Source organism: Pelobates fuscus, chromosome 3, assembly GCF_036172605.1.
Source record: "Pelobates fuscus isolate aPelFus1 chromosome 3, aPelFus1.pri, whole genome shotgun sequence".
NCBI lineage: Eukaryota > Metazoa > Chordata > Amphibia > Anura > Pelobatidae > Pelobates > Pelobates fuscus.
The window spans coordinates 127,508,865-127,530,494 of record NC_086319.1 but is presented as its reverse complement, the minus strand read 5'-3'; positions in this window follow the sequence as shown (position 1 = coordinate 127,530,494).

Genomic DNA, 21,630 nt, shown 5'->3' with positions numbered 1-21,630 from the left:
AGTCCAGTATGGAATTGACTGTGTAAGCCCACTGGTGGCTGACTAGTAAGGTCGACCCCAGGAAACTTAATTGACCCACATGATAAATTCAGTACGTATCGATAATGTATGTGGCATGTTGTATGCGTCGTAAATTGACAATAGGCTAGACTGAAGTAGTGAAATAAGAGAGGTAAAGAGAACGTCTGTTATAAGGGAATTATTACCTTCTGTGCGTTTGGCCAGGAGTAGGCCATGTAGGTAGGGTCGTGAGGAGAGCTACTGTGTGGCCATATGTGGACAGTGCCAGATATAGCAGATGTATAATACTGTAAGACGTGGTTATTTGCAGGTAGAAAGCTGTGAGATAGCTGAATTTTGCGCATACATTCCTATCCAGATGATATGTGAACTTAGTGCCTAAATGAGGGGTTGCCAATAAGAGGTAGTTGTCCACTAAGGTTACCTGAAGTATGTTGCAAAGGCCCGTAGATGGCTTTGTGTGAGGACTATGCATGAGGTTGAGAGAGGCCCAATGTAGTTACAGTGGTGCTGGGAGGTAATGCAAGTCTGAGTGGAATTGATGGGGTAGGGTTGATGGTTTATTTAAGTTGTAGATCAGTTGAAAGCTGCGGTTTATGACAGCGTAGTCACAACTGAAATATGGTCATACTGATATCACACCGCAACTCTCAGCGTAACCTATGATTGTAGTAGGGTCTACCCTGAGAACATGATAGAGTTGTTGAAATGCCATAACTAAATATACTATGTACCTGCTGAATCCCATTACCTGAGGACAGACGTACAGGACACAATTGCCAGGAATATAGGTTGAGACCTGTGGAATGCAGTGGTGTCTGTACTGACCCAAGACCATGAAGGTTCTAATTATACTGATGGATAATTTACTCAGTCTTGTGTCTCTGGCCTTAAGGAACACGTAGATATCGCCCTAGTTGTATGAGAAGTTCTTTGTGAAATCCTGGGAGGCAATGAGAAACGAGACAAGATTAACGTCCATGCCCTCCAGGATGTCCTTCTTGAGGTTGCTGGCACCATATGGGTTGGGTAAATGACTTAAGACTTTAACATGATGGCGTATTAGTATAACTGGGTTGGGAATGGGGAGGGGCCGGAATATTGGTTGCGAGTGGTTCTGGTGTCGCGACTGGACAGCTACGGGCTTCCAGTCTTTACAGTCTATTGAGTTGATAAGTCTATGTTGCTACAGAGTTGAACATGGTATGCAGGTTGGCATTGCTCGTGCCCTATGTGCCTACCCCCGCGTCTGAACTGTTAGTCTAAAGAGTTCTGCTTTGCGGGCAGTAGCTGGAAAGGGTATGCTGCCCTGCGTAATTCGCCCGTGATTCGTGGGATGGTCCATGTTCTAATTAAAGATGAACTGCCTGTGTCCCTTTTACATGTAGGGGTGGCCGTCCTAGTAGGAGTACTTGGACTAGAAATGTCATCTCCTTCCTGTGGAACTTGGGACATACTGAAATATATATATTTAGCAATCATGAGTTGCTCTTGAGGGTATATACTGTTGTTTTAACCAGTGCCGAAGTGGTGAAACAATTCATTAGACTGGTGACAGGTGAGTCCCTACTATTTGCCAAGTGGCTGGATCGGCTCTACCTATGGTTGGCGCGAGGGGCTAACCTGCTGGGTGTGGTTTAACGAGAAATGAGTCGTTAATCTGAGGAGGGGTTGTGACAAGTGATGCCCTTGCTATGCAACATGCAAGGCGTCTAGCTATGATTTGGCCCGAGGGGCACATTACCTCTTTCGTAGAGGATGGGTGTTGGCCTCGCGGGTCCTCTAACACTATGGGCGAAGGTGCCTGTGGGAAGTACCTAGGTGGCCATACCCATTAGTCTATGGATTGGCTCCTTAACCAACTCTAGTTTAAGGAAGCGGGTGCAACGTATCTGTAAGACAAATGTATGCTAGGTTAGTTCTGCATTAAAAACCTGCCAAGGAGGGAGGCCTAAACCAGAATGATGGATGATGCAATGGAAGGAATTCCACCTACCCCATAACCGCAGCGTTAATTCCCTGAGAACAAGCCACCCATACCTTTAGATGAGGTATGAATGGTTTGTCATGTATACTGTAGCTCTGACGAGCCAAGTATGTCTAAGCTTGGAGTATTGAGCCTGTAACACAAGTCAGCATCAGGTTATATGGCTGACAAGTGTCTGATCAGTACCGATTGTTTGCAAATTCTTGCTGACATGTAGCAATTAAACATGAACAACTATAATGTATGACCGTTACAGAAATGACTGTGACAGACAACAGTACGTACAAAGTGATAGTAACACAACACTCTTGACCCCTGTCTATGTCTTTGACTACACAAGAAGACCGGTTATAGGGAATGAAAAATTTCTTGAGCTCTGATTATTCTTGCCACACAAAACGGACCTATAGAACAGAATGATGAAATACTGAAACGAAATGAAAAATGCTAAATGCTGAACGAAAAATAGAAAGACCCTTGCCACTAGTATTGTCGCACAACTCGTATGGTTAAAAGCAAGCAGACATGCGGCAAGTTTAACAGTAAACAAATTCACAAAGTGATCTGTGCTAAATAGGCGCTTAAAACAATTTCCAAAAAAGTGCTCTTGGTGTAGCAGCTCACACACACAAATAGGAACCCTCCAATCCTATTGAAACATAATCAAACAGGTGCACTATATACATAAACAATATGCAACAGTGCCAGTGCGTAGCGCTTAATAATAGTCACTTACTCCCCAGCTGTTTTCTTTTAGGGGTATGTAAGGTATTCGGGTATTCTTTACTTTGAATGCAGTATGCTCCTCAAAAAAAGCAAAGAGAAAACAGGGAAAACTCGCCCTGGTGTTGAAATCCTTATGATAATTGTGTATAAAATCAAATAAAGGTGAAGATTGCTTCTCACCTGGATCAGAGCCTGTAACCTGGCTCTGAGTGTAATAGCCTGTGAGTCCTTTTAATGGGATGACTCCTTCCCTCTTTAGCAGGATAGAAGATGTACCAGGTGTATGTTAAACATTAAAACTTTTATTTCTACAAATTGTTAAAATCTTAAAATACATACATAACACTGGTATCAGTCCAAAACGCGTTTCGCCGATTCCTCTCGGCTTTATCAATTGGTAACCTCTTCCTGCTTCCCTCTTGTTTAAATTGCCCACCTTTTGTCCGGATTGGAGGAAACCAACTCTATTCCAACCAATCCCGGACGTTTCTGTGGGGGAGTGTAGGGACCTCCGGCTGAAATAATTTATCCCTTATCAGTGACGTCAGCGCGCATGTGCGTGCGTTCATGCGTGTGACGTCACTTCCGGGAATCTGAAAGTACCGTATTCACCTCACTATTCAATGATATCTTTCTTCCGGGTCACGTGGGATTCAATGTCGTTTCCTGTGATGCGCAATCTTTGTCCGATTTTCTTAATCCTTCAAACTTCAAGCCCCCATTTTGTTAAAGGGCATAGTATTGGCAATGTTCATGTCCATATTATTGTCCATATTCTTTTCTATTATTGACACAATATGCTCACATTTGAGCATTATAAACAAAAAGAGAGCAAACTATTAGTAACTGATAAATACATATAAAAAGAGATCGTTGGTATTAGCCCCATTCAAGAACAGACCATAGAACATATATTAAATGGTTCTTATCATGATGATTTCTCACCACTAAGTATATTATGTCTATAATATTGGAAATAACATCAATATTAGACATATCTAAAAAAGGCAGAAAGTATACCTATTTTTTTCAAAGGATAAAATCCGTAAATCTATACAAAATATTTATTTTAAAATTATATTGAAAGATATTCTACAAAAAAAAAAAAATTTTTTTACAAAAATTTTTTTTCAAAAGTACCTTCTTTAAAAAATGCTCTAAAAGAGACATTTTTTAGAGCATTTTTTAAAGAAGGTACTTTTGAAAAAAATTTTTTGTAAAAAAATTTTTTTTTTTTTTGTAGAATATCTTTCAATATAATTTTAAAATAAATATTTTGTATAGATTTACGGATTTTATCCTTTGAAAAAAATAGGTATACTTTCTGCCTTTTTTAGATATGTCTAATATTGATGTTATTTCCAATATTATAGACATAATATACTTAGTGGTGAGAAATCATCATGATAAGAACCATTTAATATATGTTCTATGGTCTGTTCTTGAATGGGGCTAATACCAACGATCTCTTTTTATATGTATTTATCAGTTACTAATAGTTTGCTCTCTTTTTGTTTATAATGCTCAAATGTGAGCATATTGTGTCAATAATAGAAAAGAATATGGACAATAATATGGACATGAACATTGCCAATACTATGCCCTTTAACAAAATGGGGGCTTGAAGTTTGAAGGATTAAGAAAATCGGACAAAGATTGCGCATCACAGGAAACGACATTGAATCCCACGTGACCCGGAAGAAAGATATCATTGAATAGTGAGGTGAATACGGTACTTTCAGATTCCCGGAAGTGACGTCACACGCATGAACGCACGCACATGCGCGCTGACGTCACTGATAAGGGATAAATTATTTCAGCCGGAGGTCCCTACACTCCCCCACAGAAACGTCCGGGATTGGTTGGAATAGAGTTGGTTTCCTCCAATCCGGACAAAAGGTGGGCAATTTAAACAAGAGGGAAGCAGGAAGAGGTTACCAATTGATAAAGCCGAGAGGAATCGGCGAAACGCGTTTTGGACTGATACCAGTGTTATGTATGTATTTTAAGATTTTAACAATTTGTAGAAATAAAAGTTTTAATGTTTAACATACACCTGGTACATCTTCTATCCTGCTAAAGAGGGAAGGAGTCATCCCATTAAAAGGACTCACAGGCTATTACACTCAGAGCCAGGTTACAGGCTCTGATCCAGGTGAGAAGCAATCTTCACCTTTATTTGATTTTATACACAATTATCATAAGGATTTCAACACCAGGGCGAGTTTTCCCTGTTTTCTCTTTGCTTTTTTTGAGGAGCATACTGCATTCAAAGTAAAGAATACCCGAATACCTTACATACCCCTAAAAGAAAACAGCTGGGGAGTAAGTGACTATTATTAAGCGCTACGCACTGGCACTGTTGCATATTGTTTATGTATATAGTGCACCTGTTTGGGCAAGTTTAACAGGACTATATGTCTTCCAAGTGTGACAGGGCTGTCTATACCTCCTGTGGGAAAAAAAAAAAACAGCAATACTAGTACTTGTCTCATATTCTGTTCCCCCTATTTAGAGACCTCTTACCCCTATGAGATGAGCTGGCGGGTTTTGTGAACGGTGCATTGGGATCTATGACTAGTGCGACTGAGCAGTGAGTATGTTCTGAATAGCACGGAGGGATGAGTGGTGTGATGGTGGGTCATGTGTTGTGAGCAATGCTGTGGCTCTACGGTGACCAATAAACACATATATATATATATATGTGGAATACCTAATATTAAGCCTTACCAGCCTCCATAAGTGTACGTACTGTGATTTGTCATGCCATGGCTGAGAGCGCAGAGAGTGGTATTCCGCCAGACTGAGAGGGTATGTATGAATACTGGGCACATACCTGGTATTAGAGGGAAATACTCCACACCATTATTCAAAACTGGTTTAAACATGTACAGAAGTTCATTAATAGTGATGTACCGAACTGTCCGCAGGCGAACAGTTCCTGGCGAAATTAGCGTGTTCGCGTTCGCCGCGGCGGGCGGACACATGTGCAGTTCGATCCGCCCCCTATTCGTCATCATTGGGCAAACTTTGACCCTGTGCCTCTCGGTCAGCAGACACATTCCAGCCAATCAGCAGCACTCCCTCCCTTCCACACCCTCCAACCTCCCTCCCAGCATCCATTTTTGATTCATTCGGAAGATGCATGCTTAGTGAGAGGAGGGAAAGTTTAGCTGCTGCTGATTAGATAGGGAAATTGATAGCTAGGCTAGGGTATTCAGTGTCCACTACAATCCTGAAGGACTCATCTGATCTCTGCAGTAAGGACAGCACCCCAAAAAGCCCTTTTTAGGGCTATAACATCAGGCTGCTTTTTTTTTTTTTCCTGTGTAATGTAATTGCAGGTGCCTGCCTGCCAGCTTCTGTGTGAGGTTCACATTGGATACTGTGCCTACTTGCCCAGTGCCACCACTCATATCTGTTTTAACAATAGGTTAAGCTTTACATTTAAAATATTTTTTTTTTCACTGTAATAGAAGAGCAGTTGCCTGCCTGCCAGCTTCTGTGTGAGGTTCACATTGGATACTGTGCCCACTTGCCCAGTGCCACCACTCATATCTGTTTTAACAATTGGTTAAGCTTTAGATTTAAAATAAATATTTTTTTTCACTGTAATAGAAGAGCAGTTGCCTGCCTGCCAGCTTCTGTGTCAGGTTGGATGCCTTGCCCATTTGCACAGTCAGTGCCACCACTCATATCTGTTTTAACAATTGGTTAAGCTTTAGATTTTAAATAAATAATTTTTTTCACTGTAATAGAAGAGCAGTTGCCTGCCTGCCAGCTTCTGTGTGAGGTTCACATTGGATACTGTGCCCACTTGCCCAGTGCCACTACTCATATCTGTTTTAACAATTGGTTAAGCTTTAGATTTAAAATAAATACATTTTTTTCACTGTAATAGAAGAGCAGTTGCCTGCCTGCCAGCTTCTGTGTCAGGTTGGATGCCTTGCCCATTTGCACAGTCAGTGCCACCACTCATATCTGTTTTAACAATTGGTTAAGCTTTAGATTTTAAATAAATAATTTTTTTCACTGTAATAGAAGAGCAGTTGCCTGCCTGCCAGCTTCTGTGTGAGGTTCACATTGGATACTGTGCCCACTTGCCCAGTGCCACCACTCATATCTGTTTTAACAATTGGTTAAGCTTTAGATTTAAAATAAATAAATAAAAATTCACTGTAATAGAAGAGCAGTTGCCTGCCTGCCAGCTTCTGTGTCAGGTTGGATGCCTTGCCCATTTGCACAGTCAGTGCCACCACTCATATCTGTTTTAACAATTGGTTAAGCTTTAGATTTTAAATAAATAATTTTTTTCACTGTAATAGAAGAGCAGTTGCCTGCCTGCCAGCTTCTGTGTGAGGTTCACATTGGATACTGTGCCCACTTGCCGAGTGCCACCACTCATATCTGTTTTAACAATTGGTTAAGCTTTAGATTTAAAATAAATATTTTTTTTTCACTGTAATAGAAGAGCAGTTGCCTGCCTGCCAGCTTCTGTGTCAGGTTGGATGCCTTGCCCATTTGCACAGTCAGTGCCACCACTCATATCTGTTTTAACAATAGCTTAAGCTTTAGATTTTAAAGAAATCATTTTTTTCACTGTAATAGAAGATCAGTTAGTTGTCTGCAAGCATCTGGGTGTCAGGCCTACTTCAGCGTGTGCTCTACAGACCTGTGCCAGCGTGCTTTGACAGTTGCCAATCATATCTGGTGTCTCTTTAGCGTGCTTTTACATAGAAAAAAGGTTTCCAGTGTAAGCTAATAGCAGACAGTCAGTGTCCTTCAAGCGGCTCTGTCAGGCCTTCCTTCAGCGTGTGTCCTGCACAATCCTGCCAGCGTACTTTGACAGTTGCCACTCATATCTGGTGTCTCTATAGCGTGCTTTTACAACCAAAATTTTGTTTCCACTGTAATAGAAGAGCAGTTGCCTGCCTGCCAGCTTCTGTGTGAGGTTCACATTGGATACTGTGCCTACTTGCCCAGTGCCACCACTCATATCTGTTTTAACAATAGGTTAAGCTTTACATTTAAAATAATTTTTTTTTTCACTGTAATAGAAGAGCAGTTGCCTGCCTGCCAGCTTCTGTGTGAGGTTCACATTGGATACTGTGCCCACTTGCCCAGTGCCACCACTCATATCTGTTTTAACAATTGGTTAAGCTTTAGATTTAAAATAAATAATTTTTTTTCACTGTAATAGAAGAGCAGTTAGTTGTGTGCAAGCATCTGGGTGTCAGGCCTACTTCAGCGTGTGCTCTGCAGACCTGTGCCAGCGTGCTTTGACAGTTGCCACTCATATCTGGTGTCTCTATAGCGTGCTTTTACAACCAACATTTTGTTTCCACTGTAATAGAAGAGCAATTGCCTGCCTGCCAGCTTCTGTGTGAGGTTCACATTGGATACTGTGCCCACTTGCCCAGTGCCACCATTCATATCTGTTTTAACAATTGGTTAAGCTTTAGATTTAAAATAAATAATTTTTTTTCACTGTAATAGAAGAGCAGTTGCCTGCCTGCCAGCTTCTGTGTCAGGTTGGATGCCTTGCCCATTTGCACAGTCAGTGCCACCACTCATATCTGTTTTAACAATAGCTTAAGCTTTAGATTTTAAAGAAATCATTTTTTTTCACTGTAATAGAAGAGCAGTTAGTTGTCTGCAAGCGTCTGGGTGTCAGGCCTACTTCAGCATGTGCTCTGTAGACCTGTTCCAGCGTGCTTTGACAGTTGCCAATCATATTTGGTGTCTCTATAGCGTGCTTTTAAAACCAAAATTTGTTTTTCACTGTTATAGATTGAATAGCAGTTACTTGTCTTCAAGCGGGTGTCTCAGGCCTACAGTGTGTGCTCTGCAGAACTGTTCCAGTGCACATTGCCAATCATATCTGGTGTCTCTATAGCGTGCTTTTAAAACCAAAATTTGTTTTTCACTGTTATAGATTGAATAGCAGTTACTTGTCTTCAAGCGGGTGTCTCAGGCCTACAGTGTGTGCTCTGCAGAACTGTTCCAGTGCACATTGCCAATCATATCTGGTGTCTCTATAGCGTGCTTTTAAAACCAAAATTTGTTTTTCACTGTTATAGATTGAATAGCAGTTACTTGTCTTCAAGCGGGTGTCTCAGGCCTACAGTGTGTGCTCTGCAGAACTGTTCCAGTGCACATTGCCAATCATATCTGGTGTCTCTATAGCGTGCTTTTAAAACCAAAATTTGTTTTTCACTGTTATAGATTGAATAAAATTAAAAAATTCTGGTATTTGAAGAATATATTCAAATCATTCGTTTTCTGCCTACATTTTGACATTCAGTTTTCAATTAGATGTTCAAATAGATGAACAAATAGATGTTCAGTGAATAAACAGCTTAATATGGGGTTGTTGCTTGCTAAAAACAGACAGTTATGCTTTCTTCAGAAAACAATTATTGAACATTTGAAACTCCCATAGAAAGTATGGCTTTCAACTTACTGAGACAAATTAAAATTTCAGCTTTGATGTTCAGCACATTACATGTATTTTTTTCAATATTTCGCTAAAACAAAAAAACAAAAAACGTAAATATAACAAAACTACAACATTTATGCAAAAGGTTGAGGTCCTGCAGTAAAATGTTGATCAGATAAGAAGTTAGGTGGTATTATGTGTGAAAGCGGGTAAGAGAAGAGATTGGCTGGGTCAATGGACAATGGATTTACTGCATGAGTAGGGGGCAACATACCATGCCAACCAGGGTAGGCTGCTTCTGGATACAATGGAAAAGATGGATATGGGAGACCTGCTGGAACAGTATTTGGCACATGGAGAGGTGGCATAATATTAGCACCCTGACTCTCTCCTAGAATTACAGAGAATTCTCCTGGGAACTGAAGGCCATTGCTCAAATTTTGGAGCATATTCATGAGCTCAGGCATGCCAACTTCCTCTCCTGTATCCTCAGAATTCTGATTCCACTGCTCAAAATTTGGGAAACCTGGAGGAGGGAGCCCTTGCTCGGCCATTTGTCTCTCCTCTCGTTCAACATCTGCTAATATGTCAGAGAAAATATCATCTGGGATATCCAAACCTTCTTTATGTTTCTTGGAAGATTTTTTGGGATAAGCTGTCCAGGAAGGATGGCTTGGAAGAAGCAAGATCAGAAGCAGAATAGGATGGTTGTCTTCCAAACCTGGACCTCCCAAAGGACGCAATCTTTGAGGGATGGGTTGGCCGGCAGGTAGAGGCACTAGGAACGCCTCCATGCCATGACTTCTGATGATTGCATATCTCAGCTTCCGATTAAGATAAGAATACAGCCGAGCATATGAAACTGCATCACTTGACGTTCTTTGATTCAGTCGGATCACACACATGTCCTTGGTGCACTCTGGCCAGATACGATCCACATATTCCCAAACAGACTCTTGCAAAATGCATCCTTCGGATGTTAACACTTTTGGTAAATCCTGGCAAAGATGACTGCTATAACCAGACTCTGGCGTGGCTGTAACTTTAAACTGCTTTATAGAGAACATGTGAAGGAATCCCTTCCACACACTTGAGTCTGCTGGATCTGTGAGTCTAGTATCTGGATCATACAATTTCTTGTTCTTCTTTTCAATGCATGAAGAATGTTGATTGCCATTAGTTATATGGTGTTTCCATATTTTCTCTGGTTTCTTGGTAATTACCCATTGGCTTAAGTCAGCATCACCTGGGGGGTTTATCAGCCCTTTGAATATAAGGCAGTCCTGATCTAAAAGGTGGCTCTTGTGTTGGGACGTTCTGTCCCTTTTGTCTGAGATGCAATCCTGCTGAGAATCCTGAGGCTGCCACACAGAATCAGACAGATCCTCTAGGGTCAAGTTCTGATCGGGCACGGTATCAATTTCAATTAACCCCTTGTGTGTCAGCTTTGTCATCTGAATCTGGTATGGCTGTCTTTCCTCTTTCTCGATTAGTTCCAGTGCATGTTTTCTCTTTTGAATTCTCCAGTTGGCCAGCTCCTGTGCAGCCATTTACGTTGCACTCATTAGAACCAAACACTGTGGGGTGATTTCACCAAGGACCACACGACGGAACAGGATCTGATTTTTAGGGTCCTTCAAATTGAAAAGGAGGATCCGGTATTTATTCTTATATCTGCTGTCAGTACACAGGAAAAGTTTAAATATTTCTTGTTCTACGTTCTCTGCAACTCCACGCACCGACTCATCCAATACGTGAAGATCTGGGGTTTCTCTGACTCTCCTCAGTAGTGTATCAAACAGAGTCTGCACTGTGGTAACACGGACATCTTCAGGACATAACTCAACTATTTGCAGATAGGCAGTCTGCAGCTTCTCTTTTTCACCTGTTCTCTTCTTTCTCTTATGCGTATTCTTGTCTATATGCAGGTGGTCTCTTGCCTTTCTTTTAACCAATTCGTTCCTTCCATATGGTTTCAAAAGATCTCTGGCATCATTACTTTCAACGCAAATAACGTCATCATAGTTAGTCTCCTCATTATTCACCGGGAAGAGAGTGTTTGCACTGACTACCCACAGCATGCTCTTGCCATTGCCTACTCCACCTTCAACGACAGGGTGCAAGTCCCAAGGAGAAGGATCATTCACTTTATTCTGTCTTTATTTCACAAGTAGTGCCTGGAACATCCTCATGGGTCACTAGATGTAAATCTGGACTAATGTCAACCCCAGGGTCTGGAAAATCATCAACTTGAAATTTTTCGAATAATCCCAGTGGGCTGCCACATTCTTCCTCCTCTGATGGTATTAAAGTTTGCAGAGATTCACTATGGGGTGGTGTCAAGCATTTTGGAGAACAATTAAGCATCTCCATCCCAATACGTTTCAGATGTCCTATCAGCTCTTCCACCCTATGCGATACTATGGGCAGGCTACCCGTGACGTCATTACTCACGGCCCTATTTCACATGGACACTCTGTGTCAGTGTGTATCATGGTGTCTGTGGACAGGGAACAGTCTCTATTCTGCTCTGTGTCAGTGTGTATCATGGTCTCTGTGGACGGTGAACAGTCTCTATTCTGCTCTGTGTCAGTGTGTATCATGGTCTCTGTGGGCAGGGAACAGTCTCTATTCTGCTCTGTGTCAGTGTGTATCAGGGGTTTTGAGGACAGGTGTCAATCCATATCTGCCAAGTGACCCTATGTAGGAGGAACAGTCCCTATTCTGCTTTGTGTCAGTGTGTATCAGGGGCTTTGAGGACAGGTGTCAATCCATACCTGCCAAGTGACCCTATGTAGGGGGGACAGTCTCTATTCTGCTCTGTGTCAGTGTGTATCATGGTCTCTGTGGACGGTGAACAGTCTCTATTCTGCTCTGTGTCAGTGTGTATCATGGTCTCTGTGGACAGGGAACAGTCTCTATTCTGCTCTGTGTCAGTGTGTATCAGGGGTTTTGAGGACAGGTGTCAATCCATATCTGCTTGGGGAAGCCAGCGAAGCCGGTATGTGAAGTCCCAGTGTCCCATTGTTGAAGGGGTGGGTGGGAGCCGGTGAAGCCGGTATGTAAAGACCCAGTGCCACGTTGTTGAGAGGGAGCCAGCGAGGGGGGGGGGGAAGGGAGGAACAGACCTGTAGGTGCTTTCCATGCCCCTGGCGATACTGTGGGGGGATGGGGGGTACCGTGCAATGCTGCAGACCTCGGCGGTATGACTCTCTGTCACTGTCACTAGTCACCCCCTCACTCACTCTGTCACTAGTCACCCCCTCACTCTAGTCACCCCTTCCCTCCCTTACTCTGTCACTAGTCACCCACTCCCTCCCTCACTCTGTCACTAGTCACCCCCTCCCTCCTTGACTCAGCCTCCAGGTACCCCCTCACTCTGACACCTGTAACCACCTCCCACACTCTTCCACCTGTCACCCTCTCCCTCACACACTCTGTCACCTGTCACATATGCATTCACACTGAAACTATATACAAAAAAGCACATGTAGTTATCCAGACATGCACAAGTGCATTCACACGGACTAAAATACAAACATGCATTGATACACAGGTCTTCACAATATACACATCCAAAGGAATGCTGTATTATATGAGAGTTTTATTTAAAGGGACACTATAGTCACCCAGACCACTTCAGCTCAATGAAGTGGTCTGGGTGCCAGGTCCCTCAGGTTTTAACCCTTCAGATGTGTATATATATATATATATATATATATATATGTGTATATATATATATATATATGTGTATATATATATATATATATATATATATATATATATATATATATATATATATATATATATATATATATATGTGTGTGTATATATTGTTATTGGGTAATTCGGTTGTCTAGCTGTTGGTATTGTATGTGCCATTTAACCATGCTGCTGTGATGCGAGAGATAGTCCAAAATGTAATAGTAGTAGGACTAGCTATGTCCCCTTTGCATGAAGGTGTATCGGACTTAGGAGTGCTGGGCAGGGACAGGTCTTTCCTTCTACTTGACACTGAGGCCCTGCTAGATGCCAAGCGGCTTGAGAGGCTCTATCTATGCGTTGGTGCAAGGGGATTTGGGCCACTGAACGTTGTGGTGGGGTGTCGGCCTCTCAGTGACTTTTAAAGCATAAAAATAGAATGGGAGTGACAGGTGAGGCCCTCTCTATGCCACCATGCGAGGCGACTAATTATGAGATGGGCCGAAGAGCGTAGTACCTCCGAGTATGAGGATGGGTGTTAGCCTCGCGGGACCACTAACCTAAGGCATAGAGGCCTGTGAAATTATTAACTATTGGACTCCTGGTTCCCTGTCAGCCAGTAACAAAGCTAACTAAGGGGAGAAGGGTATGGTGGCGTACAAGAATGTGTAAATTGACGTACCTGCGAAAAGTAAGCCAGTTATGCGGTTTAACTTAAGAAATGGATAGGAGCAGACCTATAGGGGTTAACGTGATAGTTGTAGGAAATGTAGTATGTGACGTAGAATTATAGATATCCTGGTAAACCTACAGGATAAGTAGTGCAGTTAGTTGCAACTATAAGTACTATACATGTGTGAATTGTAAGGGCCGGCTTGTGGACTCAATTGAAACAATCTATAATAGCCTACCTAACTAGCGTAGGGTTGCCCTAAATCCTGAGCACCCTGTAACCTGTAAATAAACATAGTATGAGTAAATTGAAACAAATATCCTATAACCTACAACACATTTTAAAGGAAAAAAAAGCTATTTTAAACCGAAATATATATATATATATATATATATTCAGCAAGAATTATCTTATTTCAACAATTACTAAAAGTCCTAATGATGAATCTAATGGTGTGATAAAGTATGCGAGGAGTTTGTACGTGGTCATAACATATTATACCAATTAGTAATTCCGTCTGAGCCCCTATCTGGCCATTGACCTGGGACCTCTTTGAGGGAAGAAAACAGTAGTGCTGTTTAAGGAACATAAAACGGTCATACAGGCAAGAGAGTATACTATACACTTAAGTAGCATTGAAGTAAGTAGTTAGGAAAGCCACCCGCAGGTGATTTAAGATAAAGGAGTATAACCTTGGTAAATAATTATGATGATACATTAAGTCAGAAATTAGGTAATGTACTATACTGAATTATTGATAGTGTCTCATCCAGACCTGGACTTCCCTGCATATAGAAAGAGATACAAGAAACAGTATTCCTACATTAGAAGTGGAATAGCAGATAACATAGGTGCATAGAGCATAGAATATACTGTGTTGATTCCAGTGAAACGGTATGAGAATTTACCTGCAGGTGATTTAGGTTAAAGAACCGAGACTTAGTAGTATGAGTATAGGAATACACCAGGCGAGCATTAGAGGCGTAAATGAGTGAAGAATTTCTACCTTCATGTAGAAATCATGTTTATTTAGGTGAACCATATAAGGAGACTGATGAGTCGTGTTAATGGATAGTGAAATTGAGGCTGCAACGAATGAGGGGGACCAATACAGGAAGGATAATTCTTAGCTTGGGGAATATGCACATCATATAAGAGAACAATGTTTCATAACATTCAAGCCTAAAAGAAAGGGTGCGGTAGTATGGAATTTAGAGTGTAAGTGATTTACGAAACTGACATTTATTTACAGGATAGGCCTACACCAGAAGAGTGTTTAGAGGCGTATATGTTAGAGAACTGGATGCAGAATTACAATAGTTAAACCATACATAGAGTATCACAATATATATAAACATACACATAGTTGGGTTACCTATATCCATAGTATTATGATAAACAGCTATTTATTTAGAAAAGTGACATGTAATTAATGCAGCAATCAACCTTATATTCTGAAATACCGCTAGAAGTCAGTATTCCGTTTGTATAACCATAGAGCATTGTGCAGACTAGTTACGGATGAATTAGCAAAACCGTGCGGTTAAATATACAAATTTTTCACGAAATGCTCTATTCAACCATAGGGCTTTCGTGCTGACTGTTATACAAATGTGTGTGTGCATAAATTACTTTCTCAATATCCCCTTAAAGTGATATTTATGTGTACTTTTGAGTCCTCTACCAAAGAACTAAGAGTATGAGGTTTCAGCACAGTATATTAGCCATGCAGATTTTACATGTCCCATCTGGAATCTGCTGAAGCCACTCTCCCTAATTGGGGTACCAGGTGAGTGCTTCTATCACCAGTAGGATTACTACTGCCTTCCCTTTCTACTTCCTTTCTCGCTCTTCTTTCAACCTTTGGTATTTGTCCAACTCTCATGCTCCTTCATGTTATGGTCACATCCAACACCTCTGTAATCTTGTGTTCCTTGTCTAACATCATAATGTTTGGTTGTTTATCAAGAAGTTGCTGGTCTGCCTCGATCTATAAGTACCACAGGATCTTGGCCCTGTCATTCTCAACTACACTTTGTGGCACCTCCCATGTGGACTTAGGCAGGTCCAGTCCATATTCTGTGCAGTTGTTTCAGTATACAATCCCAGCAACTTGGTTGTGCCTCTCAATGTAAGCTGTCCCTACCAAGAGGCTAAAAGGTCTCATTGCATGGTCCACACTTATGTCCTATCTGGTGCAGAAGATCCCCAATTCTATTGATCTGGTTCTGATCTGCTTGATGTTCATGCACCATTGTTAGTTTCTATATCCAGTAGTTGTGTATCATGTCATGGTGCTAACCAACTCTTTATGTTGGTTACTCGTTGTTGGATATCTCTGCTGTGATGGTTACTGGTTCCTAAGGAGCATGCAATGGTCAGCTTTCACATCTAGAACCCAGTGGGTCTTGGTGCTTCTTTCTACAAGATGTTGTTCCAGTATATCCAGTCTCAGCTCTGGGTGGATTTGTTGAGGGAACTCTCAATGTTCTGATGAAATCTATTTATTACTCAAAATGAGTTTCTATCTCCATCCCAAAGCACAACAGAAAACTGTTAGGTCCTACTAGTCAATTAATAAATTGTGAGAGTGCACATTAATAAATTGTGGGAGTGCACATCACTCAAATAATAGGAATTACCATTTCCAAGTTCACAACACCTCTACGTGCATTGATTATTTATTGTTTTCCTATTTTAATTTACCCCTACTCAAACTAAACTTTAAGGTAGCCCACAAGCAAAGTTTGAACCACATTGCCTATGGTAATCTAACATGGCCATAAGGCCAATTGATGAGGCCATTTGGTAATGTATATATAAAATCTCTTGCCACTGTAGACCCTACTTTCACTTGAGACATCCAGAGAAGTCCACAGTTTGGCTCACACATTTAATGTCTTCTGTCCATAGACAACACTGCATCCCAAGACCCATGTGAACCTTTGAGACATGAATGTCTGCCCCTCTCTACTCCATCTATGTGATCTATAATATGCTGGTACACACAATTGATCAGCAAAAATTCAGAAAATCTCTTTGCTTTATTTTCATTATTATTACAATTAGGGAAATTTTAATGAAAGAATGCAGAAATTTCACGATGACTGGACATCCACTGAAAATGTATCATGGAGGAGTTTATTAGACTAAGTATAAGGGTAGCAGGAATGATGTGGACAATGCACACAAGAAGGTATTTATTGGAAAGTTTGCAAAATAGCATATTTATTATTGTGTTGTTATTCTATATGTTTATACATGTTTATATTATTATTTTCATTATTCTGAACATATAGGTTGGATTTTTATGTCAAACTAGTTCTAATTTATCATCTAATAAGTAGTAAGTAACCTCAGTATGATCAATAAAGCATGCTTATCAAATAATGGTTGGTCTTACAAGCTACTCTCGTTCCCTCTGCATTGATTTCACACTTTCTATCCTGTTAAGAGTTTACCATTTACTTTAACAGTGACTTTTCTGTTACATTGTCATCTGCACTTAATCTACTTTACAAGATTTTAAAGCTTACTTCAGTATTGTTGTTTTGGTAGCAGCTGTGACAGAGAAGTGATATTGAAAGTGAGAGCTATTTTATTAGGCAATGTGTCTACCTCGTTTTTTCAAAATAATAAAAATAAAACAAAATTGCAAAAATAAATGAATTGTGAAACAATTACATGAATGCATATATATTGACAAGATGGTACAACTGATGAACATATACACTATATATATATATATATATATATATATATACAGGGAGTGCAGAATTATTAGGCAAATGAGTATTTTGACCACATCATCCTCTTTATGCATGTTGTCTTACTCCAAGCTGTATAGGCTTGAAAGCCTACTACCAATTAAGCATATTAGGTGATGTGCATCTCTGTAATGAGAAGGGGTGTGGTCTAATGACATCAACACCCTATATCAGGTGTGCATAATTATTAGGCAACTTCCTTTCCTTTGGCAAAATGGGTCAAAAGAAGGACTTGACAGGCTCAGAAAAGTCAAAAATAGTGAGATATCTTGCAGAGGGATGCAGCACTCTTAAAATTGCAAAGCTTCTGAAGCGTGATCATCGAACAATCAAGCGTTTCATTCAAAATAGTCAACAGGGTCACAAGAAGCGTGTGGAGAAACCAAGGCGCAAAATAACTGCCCATGAACTGAGAAAAGTCAAGCGTGCAGCTGCCAAGATGCCACTTGCCACCAGTTTGGCCATATTTCAGAGCTGCAACATCACTGGAGTGCCCAAAAGCACAAGGTGTGCAATACTCAGAGACATGGCCAAGGTAAGAAAGGCTGAAAGACGACCACCACTGAACAAGACACACAAGCTGAAACGTCAAGACTGGGCCAAGAAATATCTCAAGACTGATTTTTCTAAGGTTTTATGGACTGATGAAATGAGAGTGAGTCTTGATGGGCCAGATGGATGGATTGGTAAAGGGCAGAGAGCTCCAGTCCGACTCAGACGCCAGCAAGGTGGAGGTGGAGTACTGGTTTGGGCTGGTATCATCAAAGATGAGCTTGTGGGGCCTTTTCGGGTTGAGGATGGAGTCAAGCTCAACTTCCAGTCCTACTGCCAGTTTCTGGAAGACACCTTCTTCAAGCAGTGGTACAGGAAGAAGTCTGCATCCTTCAAAAACATGATTTTCATGCAGGACAATGCTCCATCACACGCGTCCAAGTACTCCACAGCGTGGCTGGCAAGAAAGGGTATAAAAGAAGAAAATCTAATGACATGGCCTCCTTGTTCACCTGATCTGAACCCCATTGAGAACCTGTGGTCCATCATCAAATGTGAGATTTACAAGGAGGGAAAACAGTACACCTCTCTGAACAGTGTCTGGGAGGCTGTGGTTGCTGCTGCACGCAATGTTGATGGTGAACAGATCAAAACACTGACAGAATCCATGGATGGCAGGCTTTTGAGTGTCCTTGCAAAGAAAGGTGGCTATATTGGTCACTGATTTGTTTTTGTTATGTTTTTGAATGTCAGAAATGTATATTTGTGAATGTTGAGATGTTATATTGGTTTCACTGGTAAAAATAAATAATTGAAATGGGTATATATTTGTTTTTTGTTAAGTTGCCTAATAATTATGCACAGTAATAGTCACCTGCACACACAGATATCCCCCTAAAATAGCTATAACTAAAAACAAACTAAAAACTACTTCCAAAAATATTCAGCTTTGATATTAATGAGTTTTTTGGGTTCATTGAGAACATGGTTGTTGTTCAATAATAAAATTAATCCTCAGAAATACAACTTGCCTAATAATTCTGCACTCCCTGTGTGTATATATATATATATATATATATATATGTATATATATATATATATATATATATATATATATATGAGAGAGAGATGTGGCTTTAAGAGTAGAGCATTTAAAATTAATTAAAAAAAATATAATTATTATTTTCCCTATAGATGAACTATTGTGTTTCAAACCAATAATGTATAAACTAGTGTAAAAGTGCTTATTTAGTTAAAAACACAAGATACCTCTAGAATGTAAGCTCACTGAGCCCCTCTGTTCCTGTGCGTCCGACTTGTCTCGTTAAAATTACATGTCTGTTAGTCCACCCATTGTATAGCGCTACGGAATTTGCTGGCGCTATATAAATATTAAAATAATTATTTTTTATATATTCTTTATTTTTGCTGTGCTCAGAATATACAGACCATCTTGCAGTGCCACAACAGCAGATGCAAGCATAACAACATACATAGTTGGACAATTGCATGGCAAATGACAATCCAGCACATTTTTTGTGGCACCCAACACCATGTTAGGACAAAACCAGTTAGAGCTTGAGAACTGCACATCTAGAAATAGACGAAAGTACTAGCTACAGAGAAAAAAAAGATGGCACTCAAACATCAAAGATTCAAGGAATGTATGTACCAATGTATGTGTAACCCTAACAGTGTACACAAACAATACATAATATATGTATATTATATATATATAGTCTAAGTGTATATATATTATCCAAGTATATGTTATTTTATATTACACTGTATTTTAATTTATTACAGGCAGCAGGGGCAGTACCTGTCATTCCAGGCACTCCCCTGGCTATTCTGTCCATGTGATCGTGAGGTCCTCACAAGGACATATGGATTGTTGCCTGTCTCTCATGGCTTGTGAGCGTTTAGGTTTTTATCTCAAGATGGTGGTATTAGTGTTTATGTACCTCAGCCAAGGTTCCCAAGTGGAGGAGTACAATAAGATTTACAACAGGCCCTCCCCTGTTATGGCGTTCATTTCCCTCACTCTCCTCCTCCAATAAGATTGTATGGCCAAACATTGCCACCATATGTGTGCTGTTGTCCCCCCTGGTTGTCCACATCTCCAGCACGTATCAGACTTGTGTAGGAAGATATGTTGTACTTTAGCTGGCGAGTAGTGCCAACGGGAATTTCTCTTATAATTGCTTTCCTGTATAGAGTTGCTTACTGAGGACCTGTGTATGCCTTGGAATATAGTAACCCAACCCATCATATTGATGTTAAATTCCCTATTCCAGATTAAGTGTATTGAGGTATTTGTCACTTGAGCTCTTCTTGTAGCATCCTGTAAAATATTGCTGAGTGTTTTCGTCTTAAGGTTTAGGATTCACAGTATATTTCATATGTTGTAAGTTTGCGGGACCCTTTGAGCAGTGGGTTTGTGGAACGTATGTAGTGGTTCAGTTGCGCGTACTTAAATGCTTGCAATGTTGTAGGGTGTTCCGTCCCAGTAAGAGACCTAAGTGGTTTAACTGAACTGCCCTCAAGAATAATGTGCAGTCTTAGATAGGCTGGAACATTGGGTTTCCTGTCAGTGGAAATAGGGGAGATGCGTATGGGAATATCTGTTTCGTGAGCTTCCAGATGCGGAGCGTGGGGACAATGGTGGGGTGATGAGACTGTTGAGGGGAGAGTAATGTTTGTCTGGTTTTATGCCACGGGATCCTGTGGATTGGGGTTCGGAAGAAGGAGTTTTCCAATTCTACCAGTTGTGCCTTTGGGTGTGGGTTGGCTCATTCATATATCCTAGTGAGCATGATCGCTTTATGGTAAAGGCCTATGTGTGGCATTCTCAGTCCGCCTTGGCTTTTGGGTCTCGTAAGTATATTAAAAGCGATCCTAGGGTGCTTGTTTGCCCATATAAATTTGGTGAATATGTGTTTGAGTCTGGTGAAGAATAATTTGTGGATCTGAATTGGAAGAGTCTGTAGGAGGTACAGCAGTTTCGGGAGAGTGTTCATTTTTAAAATGTTAATGCGACACAGCTATTCAAATTGGGACTTGTGCCACTTGGCCAAGTCCGTTTCTATCTTGTGGAGGAGTGGGACGAAATGTATGGTATAAGTGTCAGTGAGGTTGCGTGGTAGGGGAATTCCCAAATATGTAATGTCTTTTGCTGCCCACGTGAAGGCGTACATCAAAATTTATGGTAAAAGTGTCTGAGATCGTTGGTCTATTTCTAGGGCTAGAATCTCACTTTTGGTGAAATTGACATAGAAATTTGAAACATTAAAAGGGGGGTCGTGGATCTCATAGGAAATGTCAGCGTAAAAAGAAGATCATCAGCGAATGCTAATATCTTGTATTCCTTGTCTCCAGCCTGGAAACCTGCAATGCCCCCATTGTCCCGTATTCCATGAAGGAATGGTTCCATCGTTAGGATGAACAGGAGAGGTGATAGGGGGCACCCCTGTCTCGTGCTGTTCTGGATTTTCACTGAGGCTGACAGTTGTCCATTAATTTTGCGTTTAACTGTGGGGTTGGAGTAAATAACATTAAGCCAGTTTGCCCAGTTGGGCCCGAAGCCCATTGCCTGCAACGTGGTTTTCAGTAGGGACCAGTCTACTCTGTTGAATGCTTTTTCAGCATCGACCGAGAGCAAAAGACTAGGTAGGGAGTATGAACTTGATAGGTGGATGAGATTAAGAAGCTTTGTCGTGTTGTGTTTAGCTTCACGTTCTGGGATGAAGCCTTGGTCTGAGTGTACCAGTTTTGTCAACAGGGGGCATAGACGGTTTGCGAGTATTTTAGTGAAGATCTTGAG